This window comes from Elephantulus edwardii, unplaced genomic scaffold, assembly GCF_000299155.1.
Source record: "Elephantulus edwardii isolate Elephantulus edwardi_28Jun2011 unplaced genomic scaffold, EleEdw1.0 scaffold00011, whole genome shotgun sequence".
In the NCBI taxonomy this organism is placed as follows: Eukaryota; Metazoa; Chordata; class Mammalia; order Macroscelidea; family Macroscelididae; genus Elephantulus; species Elephantulus edwardii.
This window is the reverse complement of record NW_006399761.1, coordinates 8,346,962-8,368,775: the sequence shown is the minus strand read 5'-3', so window position 1 is coordinate 8,368,775 and position 21,814 is coordinate 8,346,962. Positions and strand designations below refer to the sequence as shown.

Below are 21,814 nucleotides of genomic sequence, written 5' to 3'. Positions count from 1 at the left end.
GAAGACACAAAGTAAACTTAATTGAGTCAAAACAGACTCATAGCTGACCCTCCAGTGAGTTTTGACAGAGAAACTCCTTCCCAATTTGTAAATGTATGACTCTGTGTTAGCCGAGTAGCAAGAAACATTGTATTTTTGTTTGCCTATGGCATCCTCTTCCCCAATCATCTGTCGGGGATATGGAATACATTGCCTAGAGCTAAAGATACACAAATGAAGAAGTGTAACATTACACCCGTAAGCCCACTTTGCTACAGACGCTTACCTATTTTCATATGAAGGTGTTTGGGGATGAGTTCTTTGTTTATTGAATTCCACTCAGTTATGCCAAGGAATGCCCTCTGTCTACCTTCCACTCGTCTGTGTCTAGATCCAGTGTCCTCAGTGGACAGTTACATCTAAAGGCTTTCTATAGACCTCTCACACACACCATCATTTCTGTAACCAAGGGAATAACTGCTGGAAAGATGGCAGGCCAGGGTTAGAAATCGGAATTTCCCTTGTGGAGATGCAGTTTCAAATCTCTACTCCTTCCCTTTAAGGGACCTTCACTTGATATTGGAAACCCATATGTACGTCTCTAGAAATATCTTTCAACCCGCTGACCCTTCTTCTTTCAAGACCACTAGAGTTCATCTGCCTGTCTTCCACGTGAAAACTCTCTAGAAATTGTATGCTAGCGATGACCTTTCTCTTAGTCTCCGCCATTCCAGACTGAATGAGACTTTTGGCCAGCTGGTCACTCTCTCTGACAATGTGTCTTTTAAAATAGGACAGCCAGAATGAAAAACCACATCTCATATGTGTTTTATATAAAGTAAAAAATAATATTATTAATTTCACTAGAGTAGACTAGACACTGTGATTTCTTTCTTTCTTTTTTTTTTTTTTTAATGATTGCCTCAGACTGTAGCCTATTATGTTTTGCTGTTCAGTGAAATCCTCCTTGATTCTCTTTCACGCGAACAGGTCTCCCTCATTTTGTGCTTCGACTATTGATTTGCTGAAACCCACATGCAGGATTTCACATTTCTGCTTGTTACTTTTCCCCGCTTCGAAGCACACGGGAGAGCATTGGTGACGGTGCCCCACCAGCTGTCAATGCATTTTTTTGAGCGCTACCATAATTCAAACTCTCTTCACTCCTAAGTGTGTCCTCCAGAATCTTCCAGGGTAATTTTTTCTTCTCATTTGTGTGAACTACATGTGTACAAAGGAAAACATACGATGCAGCTTGACATACTTACCTGGGCCTTTGATGATGGTGGGAAGCAGTGACGGAGACCTTCTCTGGTAAGCAGGCTAACTATTGATCTTAAGCCCACAGCGGTTTTCTAGCTGCCCACGTCAACAAGTTGTTGCTTATGTGCATTTAATCATGGAGCGGTGCCCAAGAATTAGGGCAATTGGAACTCTTTAAACAGACAGGTAATTGCGTGTGGACATCACAGTTAATAGTGGCCTCGCAGCATGACAGAATATTAAATGTGAGGGAATTGTTCGGATCAATATTTGTTTCTTGAAAACTTCACGGACCGCATTTGCCAAGTAGGTGTCAGACGTGTGGTCAATAAGCACGTCTGAGTCGCGCCCACTGCTGCTCAGAGACTCTGTGTATAGAAACTGTATTAGGTGGAAAAGGAGACTCACTAAGCTCCAAGTAGACGCCATCTGCATGCACTGACTCTTTTCATGAGCTTTATAAGCTCCTATGGACTTCAAGAGAGGGTTGGAGTTAGACCTGCTCAGGATAAGGTGAGTCCAAAGGCTTCTTTCCTCAGCTTGAACCTCTAGGCTATTCCAGGATTTCTTTGTGAAAGAGCCTGGATCCTGTGCAGATCTTACCACAGAGTAAGACACTTGCTAAGTGTTTCTTGGGTAGATGACTTGATAAATTGAAGAACAGGTGGGTGTATGGGTGTATGAATGTAGAGCACTGTGAACCTTTGCGCTCTAGTGTGTATCATTGAGAGAATGCTTATTGAATATCAGCAATTTAATTAACCTCTCTAAAGTACTGACGAGCAATGACGTCAGTCTGGAAACTAAGGTGTGCCTGATACAGGACACGGTCTTTGTAATCACTTGCTATGTATGTATCAGAGGACTGGACATTGACTAGAGATGATAGAAGGAGTATTGATGCCTTTGAGGTGTGGTGTTGGAGAAGAGTACTGAATATACCATGGACTGCTAAGAAGATGAACAGGTTCGTCCTGGAGAGGGTAAATCCAGGCTGCTCCCTAGAGGCAAGGATTCTGAAACTTCATTTGACATACTTTGGACATATTGCATAGAGGGACCAGTCCTTGGAGAGGGACGTCATGCTCGGGAGGGTGAAGGGGAGGAAGACCTTCAGTGAGATGGATTGATTCAGTGACTGAGTAGATGTGTCAGAGATAATTAAATTGGCACAGGATAGAGCAGGGTTTAGGGCTGTTGTACATAGGGTCGCTATGAATCTCAGGCAACTTGACGGAACATAACAACAACAGGCTTCTACTCTGCTTGCGAATGTGCCTTCTACGGGTTCTGGTCTCCTGTCCCTCGGAGATGTTATATGATCTTCCTTTTGGCTGGCAGTCTGTTGGAGAAACCTACCATTCTAAATGGAAAACTTTTCTTTGGAATTAAAAAAGAAATACTTTCATTCAAATCTATACTGTTCACTTCAAAAATGTTTTCTTCCTCACTCAAAGATCTGGGATAGCTTTATTATTTCTTTATCAGATCTTTCAATATTCTTAAAATGCACAGGATTCATTGAGCACTCTTTTCAAACTCAGCCCTACTGCAGGATGTCATCATCTGCTCTCCGTCAGGGTCAATGTCTCCTCCTCCAGCTTCCTGGGAGACCAAGGTGATTGAGTCATCCATCAAAAGTGATCATTCTTCCATGCTTGAAATCAGGCACATCCTTTAGAAGTGTATTGAGTATCCCCACACAGATATCCTGGTTTATATTGGATTCCCCAGAGAGGGAGTTCTGTCTCAAATTCAGCGAGAAGTTCAGAGGTGGCTGTCACATGAAGGCATTAATCCTGCATGGCCTCATCTTGAGAGAGGCTGGCGGCACTGTTCTGGGAAGATGTCAGGACTCGCATCCTTCATCTTCCTGTATCTCCATCCTTAATATGGAGCTTGGACCAGTGGGTGTGTTCCAAGGTTTTCCTGGGCAGGAGGAAGCACTAGGGGTGTGGAGCAGATGGCAACTGGGACTTGCCATCCCGTACTTGAAAATTTTTTTCCAGTGGCTTCCATGAACATTTTTTATCTGGTTCACAGAGTGCCCTGCCTGTAATGGAGTGTGAGAACAAAGGTCTTTTTCAAGGGGCAAAGTGCCGTGTTGTGGCCCCTCACCTAAACCCGTTCTACTTGACAAGGAGAACTCAGATACTGAACATAATATTTGTTGGAGAAATGTGGCCAAAGTCTACCACAGCAAACTATCTAGTCAGTTACCGTCATGAGCCTGGGCTGCCCCCAAAAGGAAACAATGACTGATTTTTAAAATAGTGTTTGTGTGTGTGTGTGTGTGTGTGTGTACCGTCAAATCAGATAGGAGGAGATTGTTCTTCCTTCTCCAGCAGAGCATCAGGTGGATTTGAACCATGCACCTCTGGGATTGAGGTATACCTTCTTGCCACTAGGCCACCAGAGCTCGCCTGATTTTTAAAATAGATTTTAAGGGAGCTCTGGTGGCCTAGTGGCAAGAAGCTGAACTGCAATCCCACAGGTGTGTGAAGTCCTAATCCACCAGATGCTCTGCTGGAGAAGGAGGGACAATCTCCTCCTGTGCCAGTCAGATCCAGTTTGACAGTACACACACACACACACACACACACACACACATAATAAGAATAAGATTTTTAAAATATTTCTAAAATAGATCTTGGTGTTTCTAGACAGACACTTCCAAGTGAGTAGTGGGGAAAACTGTTGGATTCTCTAACACTCAAGATTTGAGTCTTAACTATAATGCACAGCGTCACTATGAATCTTGCTTGACTCAAAGGCAGTCAGTAACAACAATAACGACAACAACATAATCCTTGCAATTTTTATTCTTCAAATAACAAGACCATCTCAACTTGCTTCCCATTATCTCCCCATCACCCATCAGCAGTCCAATTCTTGGTTGTTACTGATTATTACTAGTCCCAGAAATGCAGTAGTTTCACACTTTATTTAACTCGCCTAACCAGCTGCTTTACTATAGCACTGAAGAATTCTGACTGATAGAAAGTATTATTTATTCTCACCAAACATTTTTTTTATATATATGGACATGTGTACTTTAGCCTCCTTTAAAGAATGCTTGAATTTAACAGTCTGATGTGATCCTGTTGGGTTGTAAATGCACCCTCCTTGGTTTCTACCTTCTCGCCCCTCTTTTCTTTCTACTCTTTTTTCTTCCCCTCCCCCTCCCCCTTTCATTCTCTCTCATATTCCGGTTGAGTCAGAATTGACTCATGCGTGACCCTCTGGTGAGTTTTCAGATGCTGTAAAATGCAGGGAGGAGATGGCCCATCTTTCTCCTGCAGAGCTCTTTTAAGCCCTAGGATAATTTCCTGTGGCCTCTGTGACACAGAGGTGTGCAGCCACCTAAGTGGGTTGACAACAGCAGTTTATTCCTAATTCCGGAAAGGTGAGGTCCATCCTCATGGTCTCTGCAGTGTTGTGCTCCCTGTGAAACTGGGTAGAATCTCGCCTTGCCCCTTGCTACCTTGTGATGGCAGCTGGCACTCGATGGCAGTCCTTGACGTGTAGATGCTTTACCCAGCCTCTGCCTCCATCGTCACAAATCCCCTGTGTCCTCTGTGACAGTCTATTTCACATGTTCTTCTCAGAGTGTCTTTGCTCAGTTTTCTTTTCTTTTAAGGACATCACTTACTGGATTTGGATTAGGGTGACACTTAATCGACCGGACATTTCTTTAGACAAATCTCCTATTTCCATGTTACTATAAACTTGAAAGTCTGAACTAACTCATAGTTGACCATCCAGTAGATATTCAGAAGCAGTAAATTTCTCAGGAGGAGAGAGCCTCTCTCTGTCTCAGAGCAGCTGATATATTCAAATCACGTGTCTTTAGGTTGGCAGGGCAACTCCTTACCACGAGACCACCAGAGCTCCCTATTTCCACATATGGTCTGATTCTGAGGTGCCAGGCGGTTAAGACTTGGGAGGAATACTGTTCAGCCTAGTGTGTTATTGTTACCATGTGCCGTCAACTTGCCTGCGACTCATAGCGATGCTGTGTGCAGTAGTTCTGAAGCCTGCTCTGTCCTGAGCCAGGCTCACTGACTCTGATACGCCTACCCCCACTGCCCCAGTTACTGTTATCATTCCATCTCATTGGGGGTCTTCCTCACCTGTGCTGTCCTTCTACCCTTCCAAACATGACGTTCTTCTCCAAGGACTGGTCTCTCCTGGCCACATGCCCAAAGTGTGTGAGATGGAGCTTCCAAATCCAAGCCTAGAAACTTGGTTTCACCCTCTCCAAGATAGAGCTGTTTATTTTCTTGGCAGTCCATGGTATGTTCAAGACCCTCTCCCAACACAACTCAAAGGCATCAGTTCTTCTTCTATCATCCTTAGTTATCCAGCTCTCGGATATAGAGCAAGTAATTGTGCAGACCATGGACTGGATCAGACACACTCTAGACTGATGACAGTATACTCGTTTTAATAGTCCCTAATGAGTCCATAGCATATGCAATGGATAGTCATAACTGATTTAGAAGAGATGACTTGAGTTGTATATAAAACAGGAAATGCCTACTACCTTCATACATTTGTCTTCTTGCCTGTAATGTCTATTTTTATACACTAGAAAGTGAAAAAACACCTTAATAGAGGCACCATTTTTACTTATATCAACAAGAAACATTTACAATTTATTTTTTTTCTATAATTATATTTTATTAATTTTCATAAACATTTACAGAGATTTTGGGTTTCCATTCATTCATTGTTGCACTATTCTCTCTACCCTCCTCCCAGTTTGTTCTTGTCCAAATGCCATAGTGCTTGTCAAAGCCAGTTCTGATTAATCTTCTTTGTCAGTGTGTCCTTTGCCATTCCCTATCACTCCTCCCTGAGAGAGACTTCACCCTGAGTCTTAAGGAAAAGGGGATGGTGTATTCTCTTAGCTACTTCCTGCTGAAAAGGGACGCTGTGGGTTTCAGGGTGAAGATCTTCTCTCACTACTCTAAAGGGCCCCTTTGGCAGTAGGAAACACATAGACTGTTATGGAGATTGATTTTGGAATTTAGATGCACTCTTATTGATTGTGCTTGGCTGTACATGTTCATATCCTTGAAGATGTATCATGGGGGTGTTGCAACCTAGAAGACACAAATTTGACTAACAAGTTATAAGTACATGAGTCCAAAAATTATGGAAAAGTAAAAGAAAAGATTCTTTCATTGTTTTACAAACCCTCCCCCAGGTCCCCTCCACCATGTAGCCCTCGCTCTAGTCTCCTGTGATGACAGAAATACCTAGTTATATATCTCTTTTAAACAGTTTTCTCCCTCCTCTGTTTCAGTGCAGTATACATTATTGAACCCATCTTACTCAGTCTCTCCCCAACCCCAAGGACAGTCCCATTCTACAACAGTGGCATCATGTAATATTAAAATAAAAGCTAGCCTGTCCACCAGTCACCGATGGTTCCTTGGGAATTTGATAGAAAGTATAGAATGTCGAACTCTAGACCAAGCGAACTGGACAACAGAAGAGTATTGTGAAAGGAATTATAAGGCTTCTCCCCCACCCTGTTATTGGTTATGGAACTTTGGTTTTTCATGATACAGAATGGCAGTTTTCAGCAAAGAAAATGTGCAGTGCTCTTAAACAGGGCTCAATAATTTTCTTTTTTTAAAGGACTGTGCGAATTGTCACATCTTACATATGTAAGTAACATTTGACTGCGTTATTTAAAGGTCTCTTTTACTCTTTGAGCAATGTAAATGAGGTTTAAATTGATGAAGGTGTTCACATGATGTTCTTCTAACACATTCGTCCACTACACATCTTCACAAGCATGAATTTATTACTGACTGTTAGCAGTAATTAATACTGTCCTGAAACTCCACGGTAAAGCAGACGTTTGCTGAAGTGTCATGCTCTTCACTTCCCTACTACCAGCAAATGTGTACAGCTTCAAAAGAAGCATCACGTCTGTTTCTTCTAGAGGACGAAAAGAAAGGCTCTTGTATCAGCGCAAAAGCTTTCTTGTTAAAAAGCTATTATCTGGAGCTTATGTAGCATTGTAATTCCACCCACCCACCCAGGTTGTGGAAAGAATTGTTTAAAAGCAGCACAATGTAAAGGAGTTTACTTGGTTATGTTTTGGTTTGGTTTTGTTAATCTCTACTAGTGATTGGCTGAAAGGCATGTGTTGAGGGGAGGTCTCTTGTAGTCTTGAGAGACTATATATGTAAATGGAGGGGAGGGAATCAGCATTACTTGAAAACAGAACTCCCCTCCCTAAAACAAAACAAAACAAAACAAAAACAAAAACAAAAACAAAACAACAAAAAACAAAAGACACCAACACTTTGATTTAACAATACAAAAGTGGTCTAATCCCTCAAGTAGGAAATTGCTTTTCTTCATAATGCACCACTTTTGTGCTGTTTCTGGCTGCTTCTGTTGATGGAGAAAGAATCCACCTTTCCTCTCCTTTGACCAGGTCAGTTTTTCTTGTCACTGTGAAACGTGGCTTTCAATGAGAGTAGGAATCAATCAATTTAAATAATAATGGTGAAATGCAGGCCTGATAAGCTCTTCATGTCTCAGTTGGAAACTGTAGTTATTATGCCAAAGCAAGAGAGAGATTTTTTTTTTTTAACCTGGGAATCTGAAATGAGATTTAAAAATTCTGCTGAGTGGAACAATGAGGGTAGGGCTTCTTTGGAGCCTTTTGTATGTTCCTGGGATAGGAAAGCACATGCCAAAAAAACCCCCAAAACCCCAAACCAGTCACATAATGCATCTCTGGAGGGCGGTTTGTTGTGAATTTTTCTTTGGAAATGATAAACTATTACCAAAACAAAGGAGTACTAATTTTGTTACTTTGAACATGATCGTCCATTATCAATTAAAGGATATAGTTTTAAATACAAGTACAGCCAGTGTTTACTAGGCTGTGAAGTTACGTGCTCTGCCAGTGGTTATGGCTAGTAAAGACCCTAGAAATAGCATTTCTGAACCTTGTCCTTTCCTGTGCTATCCTCACGGTCTCCCCCCCTGCCCCCGCCCCCACATAGTCACAGTCACTGTGTCCTGCCTTCCAGAGAGACTTCCTTGGAAGTCTTCTGCTTCTCCTCTACCTCTTCATCTTTTTCAGCATGATATCCTTTTCCAAAGACCAGTCCCTCCTAACATTCTCAAAGTGTGTGAAACGAAGTTTCCCCATCCTGGCCATCAAGGAGCACCCATTGTCTCCCCCCTAAGACAGATGGGTTCGTTCTCTTGACAGTCCATGGGCTGGCTATTCAGTTCCCTTCTCCAACTTCACAGTTTGAAGTCATCTGAAAAAGTAGTGCACCTTTAAAATAAACAAATGTTAATTGGAGCTCATTAAAACAGTCCTACCCTCAAAATTGTCCTGATTTTATTAATAGATAGAACTTCACAGTGTACAGCAAATGACATATTCCTTCTTTCCTTAAAAATGGCAGTCACAAGTCTAGTTTTAATTTATATATTTAGTGACACTTAATACATAATATATATTTATGCCTTTGTAAAAAAAAGTCTCTTTAAATCTAGAAATGATTCCTGTATCTCTTTGATTTGACGTTTAAAGCAGTCTGAGAGTAAACTAGTTCATTTGAAAAGAATATACAAGGAAATCATCAGGTTTGCATTTAAAAAATCATCAGAAATGCTGTGTTTTAATACCTACACTCTGTTAAATATTGAAGACCACACCATATGCCTAATGAAAGCTTCATTAGGAAGACATTAGTAGATTAATTCCTCTCACTGTGTGGTTTATTTTATTTAGAATGCAATGAAGTGAATTCATTAGTTTGCAGGCGCAGTGTTTTCTACTGTACCTGGATGCCGCCAGACACAATTCCACAGAGGTCTGCAGATCCAGTAACACCTGTCAAGATAAACATACCATTCTCTGGGGGAATCATCTCAGCAGTAGGACAGAGGAAGTCTGAGGCAAAGTCATTCTTTCACAAAAGAAGAAGACAGTTAAAAATAACACAACTAATAATTACCTCTACAAGTCTCTGAGGTCGTGTGTTGCTTATACAAGTTTCAAGAATAGGATCTCTTTTAAGAGAAAATGGTTTGGAGCATAGACTATGGAGTTTGAAATAAATATTTGAAGAGTCTTGACCTCTGAGGGGTAAAGATATAACTTGAACTGAACCCCTGAAAGACTCTGACACTTGTAACTTAATCCTCTGTCATTCACCACAAAATAAATAGGTCAGATTATACGTTTTGTTAGTGTGATCTTATTTGGTTCATTGTAGTTAAAATGATGTTGTATTAACATAAATGTTGGCTTGTTTTAGCCATTACCTAGCTGCCTCTGGTATCCAGCTGCCTTAACTGCAGACACACAGTCTTGCAAATCAGTAACAGCTGTGGAACTAGGATAAGTGAAAGAGTGCTTCCCACAATGAGCAGAAAGGCATGAGACCAGCAAGGCTTGAAGTGAGCAAGGCTTTTGGTGGCAAGACCATGATGGTAGAGAGACTGTGTCATTGCTGTAGGCAAACGGTGGCAAGGCGTGACCTGAGCCTTCCTGCATTTGTGGTGGCCACGGTTAAAGGTTTGGCTGTGCTTGCTACATGTTTGAAGAAGCAGCTAGCTATATATATATATAACTATTCTGGAGCAAAACTTGCTTGATCATTTGGATTTGACGGAAACTGGAGCCTGGAGTTATTAAAGAATTGTGCTTGGGTACAACTTGGCTAAAATTTGAGTTTGCATTGAGTGATACTCTTTGCCTCCTCCACTCTCCAGCTGCCTTCCCTAATAAACCCCGTTGTTGGTACCATAACTATAAGTCAGCAACGAATAACAGAACCTCTTGTTGTTGATGTGGCTCTAGAGGTACCATGGGGCTGGGTTGTGGGCTCTTTATCTGCCTTCTACTCTGGTACAGTGAGGAGCTATGCTATTCTTACCACTCCTGGCCCTTTCAGAGAGATATTCCTGGTCCTGTGCCCCAATGACCAGTTTCCCCTGACATAGACAGATGACATCAACATTCCCACAAAAATATCCTATTTTCAAGGATTTATAAGTAGGCTATAAATGTTTGTTCTGCAGTTTAACTAGATAGCAAGCATCTAGGCTTCATGAGTTGCCTGTGTTTTCCTTTTTCTTTAACAAAGAATAGGGAAGAGGGATGTTTGTTTATTAACACGAGTGGAAAAAGATATCAACGAACTTCATTCTTTTTCATCGTCATTTTATTTAGCATTCAAATTAAAATCCACCCTTTAAGTCTTACATTTTTAAGACAACAAGAACTCTCCAAAAAGCTGCGAAGGCACATTGAAGAGGATTTATTCCCTTTGTTGGTTTGGTTGTTTGAAACTTCTCAGCATGGAGATGAACCTAATCAGTGCCTTAGAGACTTCCTTCCTTCAGCACCTCAATGAGGAAGCCGCCCTTACATAGCCTGGGTATTTCTGTAGATATTTATGGCTCTCTGTACTTGAGAAGATAGCAAACCACAGAGTTCAGAAGAGTTTCCAGCAGAGAAAGAGATGTTTGAACTTGGTGGAAGAATGAATGAGGTATTGACAGGGGAAGGACAAAAGGAGAAAAAGACAGCTTTTGAAGAGATAATTGTATGGGCCATGGGAGGAAATGGGGAGGGGGCGGGCAGTGAGAGAAGAAGAAAGGTGGAGTTTGTTGAGGGAAAAGGAAGATGTTTTTGTGACTGGATCCAAAGTTGACTTTGGAGGAAAGTGGTAGAAATTGAAATGGAGATGAAGCATATAAAAGCTGGGTGGAGAAGATGTTTTAGGGCTAGAAGACTTCTCTTTATTTGTCCATCTGGACCACCATGTACAAGCGAAAAGCCACAAAGTCCCAGAGTGGAGTCTTCCAGGCCCCTGGCTGCATTCTCCTCCCCTCCCCCTGCGGGGTTTTAAGCCAATGCCTTTGAGCAGACTTAAACTGTAGGCAAAGCTTCAAGGACCCCACTCTTGGGAGGGGGAAGAGCAATACTACCCATCAGACAGGACCCCCAAGAAGCACATGACCCCCAAAACTCCCTTTTCTTGCCCATCCAGACTCCCATGCCCGAGAATCTTGCGTGTGCTGTGATGCTGCACACTGTTCCACGTCACATACCGTCATGGTTACCCATTACGTACAGGGTTTGGATGAGCTTCCAGACTGATATATGCTGGGAAGCAGGAGTGGCATCCACTTCCTAAACTAGATACCTCTGGAAACTACAAATTCTCTAAACTTTACAAACCCTCTAAATGTACAGAAATTACAGTAGTTATAGAACAAAGTTATGTACAGAAATGTTAGTCACAGAACAGAGTTTAGGTCTTTTGTGCAAAACTTACTTTCAGTCGTATTCGACTTGAGGACACTTAAGCACTGCTAAGTGAAACTAGTGTTGTTATATCTGGAGGAACACTCTTCTACTTTGCACATCACTCTTTGTCAGTGTGCTGTATGTGGTAACCTGGGTTGCTGTGATGCTGAACATGGGACCACTGGGGGATCAAATACCAGAATGGTTTCCCAATGTGGACAGTGTTGGGTGGAGCGCCCAGTTGTAAACAGGTTTGGAAGCAGGAGTGGCATCCACTTCCTAAACCACATGCCTCTGGAAACTCTAGGAACTTGGAGAAATGATGACAGTTTGTGAAGACATTAGGTCTTTTGTTCATAGAGTCGTGCTTGACTAGACGGCAGTCAACAACAACAGAAGACTTCACCCAGAAAGTAGACCTCTGTAAGTCACACTTTCTTATCTACTCTTCTGACATCAAAATATCTCGGTCCTAATTTAGGAACTTTTTTTTTTGTTAACAAATAATCCTTTATTGAAATATTTTCATCTGTAGTTCCTTAGCTAGCTGGGCATTCCACAGCACCACTGTTGATGTCTTCTATGATGTCATGAGGGTGACGGCACAGAGTCGGCAGTTCCCAGGATCTCTTTAATAGTTCCAGAGAGTTCTCTGGCTAAAGACCGGTGTCGCATCTGCCAGGCAATGCCAACAATCTCATCAAAAGTGATATTTCCACTGTGCTTAATATTTTTCTGCTTCTTTCTGTCTCTGGGTGGTTCCTTTAGGGCTTTGATGATCAGGGCAGAGGCAGAAGGCACCACTTCAATCTGGGCCTGTCTGTTCTGAATGGTCAGTTTCACTGTAATCCTTAGTCCCTTCCAGTCACCGGTGGCCTTGGCAATGTCATCACCAACCTTTTTTGGAGACAGACCCAGGGGGCCGATCTTGGGGGCCAGAGCGGAAGTGGCACCGACTTCCCCACCGGTACACCTCAGGTACACGACTTTAATCTCGTTGGGGTCAAACTTGGGCGGCTTGTGGAGGCGGCTGGTGTCGGATGAACCCGGATGCGGGACGACCGAAGAAAGTTGCACCGAGGCCTCCTCCGAGCCGAAAGCCGAAAAGCGGAACTGTTTGTTTTGAACTGAATAGAGCTCAAATGAGAGCTCTCAGATAAACCTACTCAGTTCATTCAAGGTGTAGAATTGAATTCCTTTCTATGTTTGAATGGTAATAAGGCATTTCACCACCAAGCTAAAGGCTCACAGTTCAAATCCATCAGCGGCTCCTGTGTGATTAAACTTCCTCTGAAAACCCACTGGAGGGTCAGATATGAGTCGATCCCAGCTCAGCGGTGTCAGACAACAAGAAGAAGGTGATTTTGCAGTTACGTGGTGTGAGATGAGATCAGGAAGATTCTGTGGCAGGGCATGCTGAAGCTTCTGAAGAAGTAGAATAACTGTACACTGCTCTGTTTAATAGAATTACCTGAAAAGAGAGAGATGACTGGATAAAAAAAGGTGAATAAGGGAAAGATCTACACTTTGGTGATTAAAACCAGTGTCAAGGACTTTGGCATTCGGACTGGGCAGTGATGCTCAAAATAGAATCCCTGTGCGTGGTGGGGATTATCAGATTCAACCACAGTCTCCAGATTACTGTAGTTTGAGGACTAAGGTGTGCTTGATTCAGACCATGGTCTTTTCAGTCACTTGGTATTCTACTGAGAGTTGGACAGTAGATAAAGATGGCAGAAGAATCGATGCCTCCTCCCACCAGGACCACTGCCTCCGGCTCGGTGGTGACTCCTCCTGTGTCTAAGCAGAACACTGTGTGCTGTAGGATTTTCAGAGGCTGGTTTCTCAAAGACGGATGGATGGCCAGACCTTTCTTCAGATGTACTTCTGTGTAGACTGGAAACTGGAACCTTGCCTGTAGCAGCAGAACTCATAAACAGTTTGTCCCTAGCAGGATCTCACACCCGAACCACTCCCCTTTCCTCTGTTCTATCACTGTGGAGGCTGTAGGTTTTATCTAAGTGTATAGCTATAGAGAAGATTATCTTTCCCATTCAGTGCTCTTTCTCTGCTCTTTTGATTTTTTAAAATCCCCTTCAGGGTGCCTTAATTACTTTCATATGAGTCAGTTCAGATGCAGAGCCACCCCTGTGGGACACAGTAGAACTGGCCCCTTACAGTTCCCAGGGCTGAAATAGAGCAGCAAGCTGCCGCTTCGCTCTCCTACTCAGTGCCCCTGGGCTCAAGTTGCCCACCTTTCAGTTAGCTGCTGAACATTTTTACCCAGGGCTTCCATCACCAGGGCACAGCCGTGAGGAAACTTTGAACATCCGAACAAGTGATGCTCAGTTGAAACCGACCTGCGGGTTCACACATGTTCTAGAGCGGGACCTGTGCGGATTAAAAGGGGGAGAGAGGCAGGGGCACGAGAGAGGAGGCCAGACAAAGTTCTCTGATCAAGCCTCAAGTTTATTGGATGAATTCTGCTATAAATAGTCAGCGGAGTAGGCTGGGCTGCCAGAGAACCAGCCCTAGGTTATCAGTTTACAAAAGAGAGGGGGTGGCGTGCCCCAAGGTGTTGATTTACAGGTGCTGATTTAAGAGGTAGGCATAGTCCCAGAGAAGGACAGGGGTGGCGGCTGCATGTCAAAAGTGTTATCAGTGGCAGAGTTAAGATCTACTCAGGATGGCTTCCTACACTCAGTAACTCAGTCATGGCCAAGGGGACGGAGCCAACCCAAAGCTGGCCCTCTAGCACCTTGTCAGAGGCAGTAGTACAGGAGGAGACTGCCCATCTTTCTCCCACCGGGGAGCTGGTGGATTTGAACCACGTACCTTTGTGTTGGCAGTGCAAATCTTTACCACCAAGCCACCAGAGTCAATTGGGTATAAAGAGACAGTCTGCTTTTCTTCCGAAGAGCTGCTGGTAGACTCTGGTAGATTCAAACTGCCAGAGAGTGAAATGCATGTATTTTAAGAACAACTCTCTAGGGATTAAACCACGAGAGATCTGGACATACTTCTTGACACAACCTCCTCTGTTTCTTCCTCTTTTTTCTACCCCCAACCCCTGCCTTGGGCCCAATTGAGAAATACAGGTAGATGCATATGCCAGGTCTTCATCTTTTCTCTGTGCTGATGTCATTGGAAATAAAAAAATAACAAGACTGACACGCTCCACACTTTGCATTTTTAAATGATTGGTGCTGCCTGTGGGTTTTAATATACTTCCCTTCTGCAGCTATTCATGTCTTCTTTTGCTATTTAAAAATTCTAACCCCCCATGCCTTTGAACTGTGGTGTTGGAGAAGAGTTCTGAATATCCCATGGACTGCCAAGAGAACAAACACAGAGTCTTGGAAAAGGTGCAACCAGATTACTCCTTGGAGGCGAAGATGAGAAAGCTTCATCTCACATACTTTGGCCATGTTGCTAGAGAGGCTATTGCTTGGAGAGGGACATCATGCTTGGGATGCTGGAGGGGCAGCAAAGGCAGGACCCTCCGCAGGGTAACAGTGACTGCAGCAAAGGGCTCAAATGTGTCAGAGATTGTGAGGATGGCACAGGTTAGCACAGGGTTCAGGGCAGTTGTGCATAGGGTCGCTATGAGTCATTCTGGACTTGAAGGCACCTAACAGCAACACACCAACACTGGGCTGTCAGGATTCACAAAGATATAAGAACACAGAGAGTGTATGTGTCTGCCTGACAAATCAGTCCATTTCTTGAGACAGATTTTATCCGTCCCCCCCTTTGTTTTGGTCCATGAAAAAATCTTTAAATGACCTGTTGATTTTCCATTTCTCCACGCTTTCATTTTATTGTCTCTCTTCTTTGCCCTCTGCTTTCAAACTAGCCCGCATTTCTCAGACCTGTTGAGCCCCTCAGGCTACTTTCCCTTTGGTTCATTTGAAGCATTTGACTGCAAACTGACCTAGGACCATCTGAGATGCACGACTCTTAGGTAGTTTGTGGTAAATCTCACTAATCGCCCTTCTAGAAGCAGGTAAGCAGGAACTCCTTTGTCTTGAGTTCACCCAAGTACTGGTCCTAACAGGAGGAGGACCTGGTCCAATAGCTGCCACAGACACAGTTATTACTAAATAGGCTCAGAAACTCTTAGAGACTCTTCTGGAAGCTCAGGGAAGTTCTACCTTCTGCTCTTTGTTGTTCAGAAACAAGAACAGAAAAAAATCAACCTTGCAAGTAATGTGTTTGGTGGTGGGTTTTGTTTCTGCAGCAATTATTTCAGGACAGTATTTCAGTGACAGTGACATTTCACCTTTATCTTAAAACTTGATGACTTCTTGTTATTGTGGTTTTTCTATGCCATCAAGTTTAAACTGCCTCATAACTGACCCTCCAGTGAGTTTTCAGAGGCAGTAAAACCCACAGAAGGAGATGGCATGCGTGCCTTTGGGAGTGCAGAGCTCTGGTGCCTGGTGGTAAATAGCCGCTCTGTAATCTCAAAGACACACAGTTCGAATCCACCAGCTGCTTCTCCTGGGCAATGTCCTGCCTCTGAAAACCCCCTGAAGGCTCAGCTGTGTGTCGGTTCTGACTTAACAGCACACAACAGTGACGTTCGAAGACTAAGATCTTTTAAATCTACTGTGATTCGAGTCAATGCTGGCTCGTAGTGACCCTGCATAGGACAGAGTAGGACAGTCCTTAGGACATTCAAGGCTGCAAAATGGTTATGGAAATTCACATCTCTCTCCCACGGAGCAGCTGGTGGATTCAAACTGCCAGACTCTATGGTTAACCTCCGTGGCACCTGTGTGGTATGAAGCTGCACTGCAGTCCCCCCAAAACCTGCATGACCCAAATCCACTAGCTGCTCCCCAGGAGGAGGACGGGCAATTTACTGCGTCTGAAAACTTGCTGCAGGGTCAGCTAGGAGTTGGTTCCAACTCAGTACCACACAATAGCCTCAACAGCACACAGTGTGGTGATTGCGATGGTTAAATCGTTTAATCCTCTGGAACCTGTGAGAGCCAGAACCCAGCAGGGTTGCCTTGTTTTTTCTGGGTGTTGCAAGCTTTGCCAGGATGCAAACATTTCTGTCCTTCATTCCAGCTTTCACTATATATTTAAAACTCTGCATTTATGAATTCAGCACATGTTAATTCTCTTCTTAAATCCAGTCGCCTTTGAGTCAAGTCTGAGTCACAGAGACATGATGTGTGTCAGGTTAGAACCATGCACCCCAGGATCACCAGGGAGTAGTTTTTCAGTACATCAGCAGACCTTCCCTATAAAGGTTTCCTTAACAGTTGAGGGCATTAGTTCTGTGCCCTCTCCTGGCACTGCTTGTGCCAAGACCCCATTACTTGGGTTAAAGGGTAGAGAAAGTCTTTTGGATTCACATGATGTTGCGATTGTAGGTCACTGACTTCACAGTGAACTTAGCTATGCTGGAATCTTGCTGGTTGAAGGTCACCAGATCTTTTCTCCCAGGATGCACTCCGAGTTTCAAACAGCCAACCTTTCAACTAGCTTCACTGCGCTTAATGGTTGCACCACCAGGGCACCAGAGCTCCGTTCATTCACGTACCCCGTTGGGATTAGATTTTATGAAAAATTGCCCAAACTTATCTTGAAACATTACCTTGAATAATGATTTCACCAAAATTTTCCTTTACACCCGTGTGTAACAATTGGTGCTGTTGTGTGTTGTTGTGAGTCGGACCTCAGACCTCTGAATTTGTAGCACAGTCCCTTACTATGTAGCCCCCACAGTTCCCTCATTTCCCGGAGTTAATTTTAAGCACCTAAGGACTGACTAGTAGCAAAACGTCAAGACTCAGCTCAGTTTTCTTTGGTTCTGTCAAGACTAGGCATGCATTTGCTAACAAGATTTCTCTCTCTCTCCCTGGCTGGAGAATTCCTCCTTGTTTGACCAAATTACAACCTTTTATAACTAATACTGCATCAGTATAGCATCGTCCACACAGGAACTAAAGGTGGCCTGGATTACCTCCTGTTAAGACTCCAGCTGCCATTTCTTCTTTTGTTGCGGCCATAAACAGTTTTGTTTTTTCTCTTTGGCTTTTGACATGCCTGTAAAATGAAGATTTCTGATCTGTCCTTTTTCCCTGGATCATTTTCTCCTGAGGCCCCAGACATTATTAAACAGTCGGGCGGGGGTGGGGGGAGCCCCTTCTTCCTGGAATGCTCCATCAGCATCTACTTTACACTGTTCTGTAGCTTTAATTTCTACAAACCACCTTTGGTAACTCCACCCTTTCCCCAGCAATCAAGAGAGTCACATTTTTTGCTATGCTAATTTATGCTTCACCTCTACTGGACACTAGGGGGAGTAAGTAGGAGGCCTTGATTCCTTTTCAGCAATCTGCAATCTAGTTAGGGAGGGAAGAAGGCTAAATTAACTGTATGTATCAAGGTGTTAGGGAAAATGCAATTGTCCACATTTTTCTGTAGATGGAAGAGAATGGGATAGTGCAGATGTATCTCCTAGAACCTGGTGCCACCATTGTGGGGATCAGAGGCATTTCTCATTTTATTACACCCCAATTTATTGCATTTCACAAATAGTTCGTTTTGTGTTTCACAAATTGTTTTTGTATGAACTGAAGGTCTGCGTCTGCAGAGCCCTGTGCCACTGAGCAGAGCAATAATCAGGTGTAATTCTTACAGGAGCATGTGTTCATTTTGATGTGTGTCACATTTTGGTAATTCTCACAAGAAGATGTTTTGGGGGAGGGAATTCTGATGGCTTAGTGGATAAGGAGCGAGCTGTACTGCTAATCCCAGGGCAGGCAGTTCAAAACCACCAGCTGCTCCTCAGAAGAAGGCCAATCTCCTCTGCTGTGATTTATAATCTCTGGAAGTAGAAGTTTGCTGGACAGGCAGCCATGAGTCGGTTCCTCCTGGAAGGCAGTGGGCTCTGGTGGCCTATGGGTAAGAAACTAGGCCACAATCCTGAAGGCACATGGTTTAAATCCACCAGCTGTCCTGCAGAAGGATGGTCCGTCATCTCCAGTGCAATTAACAGCCTCCAAAAAGCTGCAGGAGGGTCAGCGATGGGTCAGTTCCTACTCAGTGGTTGGTTCTCAGTAACAGCAGAAGCATTGCACGCTTACTGAAGCTGTGCGGTAGTCTCAAAGGCACATGGCTCAAATCCACAAGTTGCTGTTCAGAAGGAGGATGGATAATCTTCTGTGCCATTTACTACCTGTGAAAACCTGCAGGAGTCAGCTGTGGGTTGGTTCTAACTCAGTGGCAAACAACAACAGTGTTGCCCATTTACTCGACTACAGTATAGTGCAAAGACAGCCTATGCACACTGTTAAAACCTTGTGTGACTCATTCTCTTGCAATATTTGCTTTATTGTGCTGGTCTGGGCCAGAACCGGCCATGTCTCCGAGGTATGCATTTTAAAGCATTCTGACTTTAAATTGCACTGTATCTTTCATGCCCAATGGGACTATTAGGAAAGAAAAGAGCATGACTATTTTATAAAGGAAGCTGCAGAGTCTCAGGGCGAGGCCAAGTCAAGTATGGCCTGGCCAGTAAATGGCAGAGCCGAGAACCCAGACACATCTTAATTCTTCATCCACTGCCCCCACTCTGCTAACACCTGTGTAACAATGTCAGCTTCACATCTGGACCTCCGGTTCTAAAAGCGTTCTTTTGGGATATTTTAATTCTTTTAAAGTCTGACTTGATACTTTTCTTTAAAATTTCTGATAAACCCTTTACTAGTCAATGTAGATGTTGTTGTTGCTTGTATGTGCCATCAAGTCACTGTTGACTCATAGTGACCCTCTGTACAACAGCCCTAAACCCTGCTCTATCCTGTGCCAATCGCACTGCCTCTGACACACCTACTGCCATTACCCCAGTGACTGAATCAATCCACCTCATAGAGGGTCTTCCCCTCCTGCGCTGTCCCTTCACCCTCCTAAGCATGATGTTCCTCTCTAAGGACCGGTCCCTCCTTACAGCATGTCTAAAGTATGTCAGACGAAGCCCCAGAATCCTTGCTTCTAAGGAGCAGCCTGGTTTAACCCTCTCCAGGATGAATCTTTGTTTTCTTGGCAGTCCATGGTACATTCAGTACTCTTCTCCAGCACCACAGCTCAGAGGCATCACTTCTCCTTCTATCCTTCCTAGTCATTGTCCAATTCTCTGATTCATAACAAGTGATTGCAAAGACCAGAGCCTGTATCAGACGCACCTCAGTCTCCAGAGAGACACCGTTGCTATCCAGTACTTTGGAGAGGTCCCTAATCAATGTAGATATTCAGCTTAAAAACAACAAAATGAAAAGGAAGGGGCCTGGGGAGGAGGGCAAGGTGTAAGACACAGAGTGTAAAATGTGCTTATTAGTCTTGGGGCTGCTCCTTGACATTGGGAGATGCGTCGGATTGAACGAGAGACAGGCACCTCTAGTATGCCTAACTGTTTCAGTGTAAGTTTTGCTTGTATATAAGCATAATCAACACAGTCGGATAGCCTTTGGACAAGACTGTGGTGTGCTTGATTGCTTGAAAGATGGTGGAAGTTGTTTAGAGTTCCAGGGTTGACCTACTGATCAAGGAAACAATAGATAAAATTAATTGACCATCTGGGTAGTTTGTTTAAATAAAACCCTCTCAGAAACAACCCCCCCTTCATTACATGAATTTCTGTTTGCTGAAAAAAAAAAATTGCATAGACATTGAGAAGTGATGGGTGCTTAGAATTGGCTTTAGCTTTGAGAGAGAGAGAGATGAATGAATGAATGAATGAATGAATGAATGCCTTCCAGCCACTACACATGGCACAGCTTTTTATCTTTGGGAAATCTGGCTAATGTCTCAATCCAAGCGCAAACACACTCATTGAGTTTTATCTTTGGGAAATCTGGCCAGTATCTCAATCCTAGCCCTAACTCCTAGCAGCAAATGCCCATGACGTGACCAAGGGCCTCCTTGCCAAGTCTACTCTTGGGTGTGTGTTGTTGACTTAGCGGGTTTGCCACCCACGACACAGCTGCAGATCAACCAGCCTGTGTTTCACCATCAGAATATAATAAATGTGCTCTTTGGGGAAGGGAAGATGTCAGGAGACTTGGGGATTTCTGTCCCCTGATTGTCAGAGTGGCTATGCCAGCAGGCTTGAGCATATCAGCAATACGTAGGACAGTGCAGAATAGAGCAATGGCTCAGGTCTATGGTCAGCCTGGGGGTGTGATTTGGAGATCTTGGTCAGCTAGAGGGCAGTTGAAACCCACAGCTGATCCTCCAGCAGGTTTTCAGAGGCTGTAGATCCCACCAGAGAAAACTGCACTTGTTCCTCCCAAGGAGCAATTGGTGGATTTGAACTGCCCATCTTTGGGTTGGCATCACAGCTCCAAATATCTTACTCATCAGAGCTCTCAGTTTTATTGATAAGATCAAATAAAAATGACGGAACGTGCCCCCTTCTACAAGACCACCACAGCTCCACTGCTTGCGTTGAGCGTCCTTGGGGTTCATAACAATTCCTAAAATGTAATGTAAAAATATTCCTAAAGTGTAACTGTAATGGGAGTAGTCTCAGCCACACTATCTCCGCCCCCCCCTTTCCTGCTCTTGGCCACCCTCCTCTTCCTATTTTTTCAGTTTCCTCCCTCATTGACCCGTCCCTTAACCTCCTTGTCCATTTGGTCCTCCATGCCCTTTGACTGCCTCGTTTGAGACAGAATATTGTCGTGGCAAATATATAGGGAATCTTTGCTGGGACTCCTGATACGTGTGATTAACAGGTCATCAGAGCTGAAGCTTTGAGTGGAGGGTGTCAAGGAGGCGTCTTCAGCAGCTTGGGTCCGAACACCTGGCCAGGAAGGATAAGTTTGCTCCAGTAACAGGAGCCCCATGCCTGCCTTTCTCTTTTTAAAGATGTGAGTGCGCCCTGAAGACACCGGCTACATCTAAGCCCGTAGGGGTAGAGAAAAGGGGGCCGTTCGCCTTTGCCATCCAGGCAGATCGTCACCTGGTGCAGGAGGGAGGGTCCCTTTTGAGGTGCGCCCTGCAACGCGGCACACGTGTCCCCGGGATGCGCGGGGAAGGCCAGGGAGAGGCGACGCGGGGCGATTTTTGTGGGAAGCTCGGTCAGCCTCCCTCGTTACATAGGCTCGTCCTCTGCATTGCATCCCAGCTTCAGTGATTTGCTGTTTGGCGACTGCAGATTTGCATAGAGCCGCTCGCTCCGCCAGCCTGTGTGCTTTTTCCTGCTTGCTTTATTTCTTTCCTTTTTTTCCTCTCTTTTTTTTT

At 43.9% G+C, this 21,814-nt stretch overlaps 1 protein-coding gene across 3 annotated transcripts in view; it reads left to right on the top strand.

Annotated features, from left to right (window-relative positions):
• Positions 1 to 21,814, top strand: part of NRXN1 (neurexin 1) — a 1,383,864-nt gene that overhangs the window by 846,238 nt on the left and 515,812 nt on the right. The window lies entirely within an intron of this gene.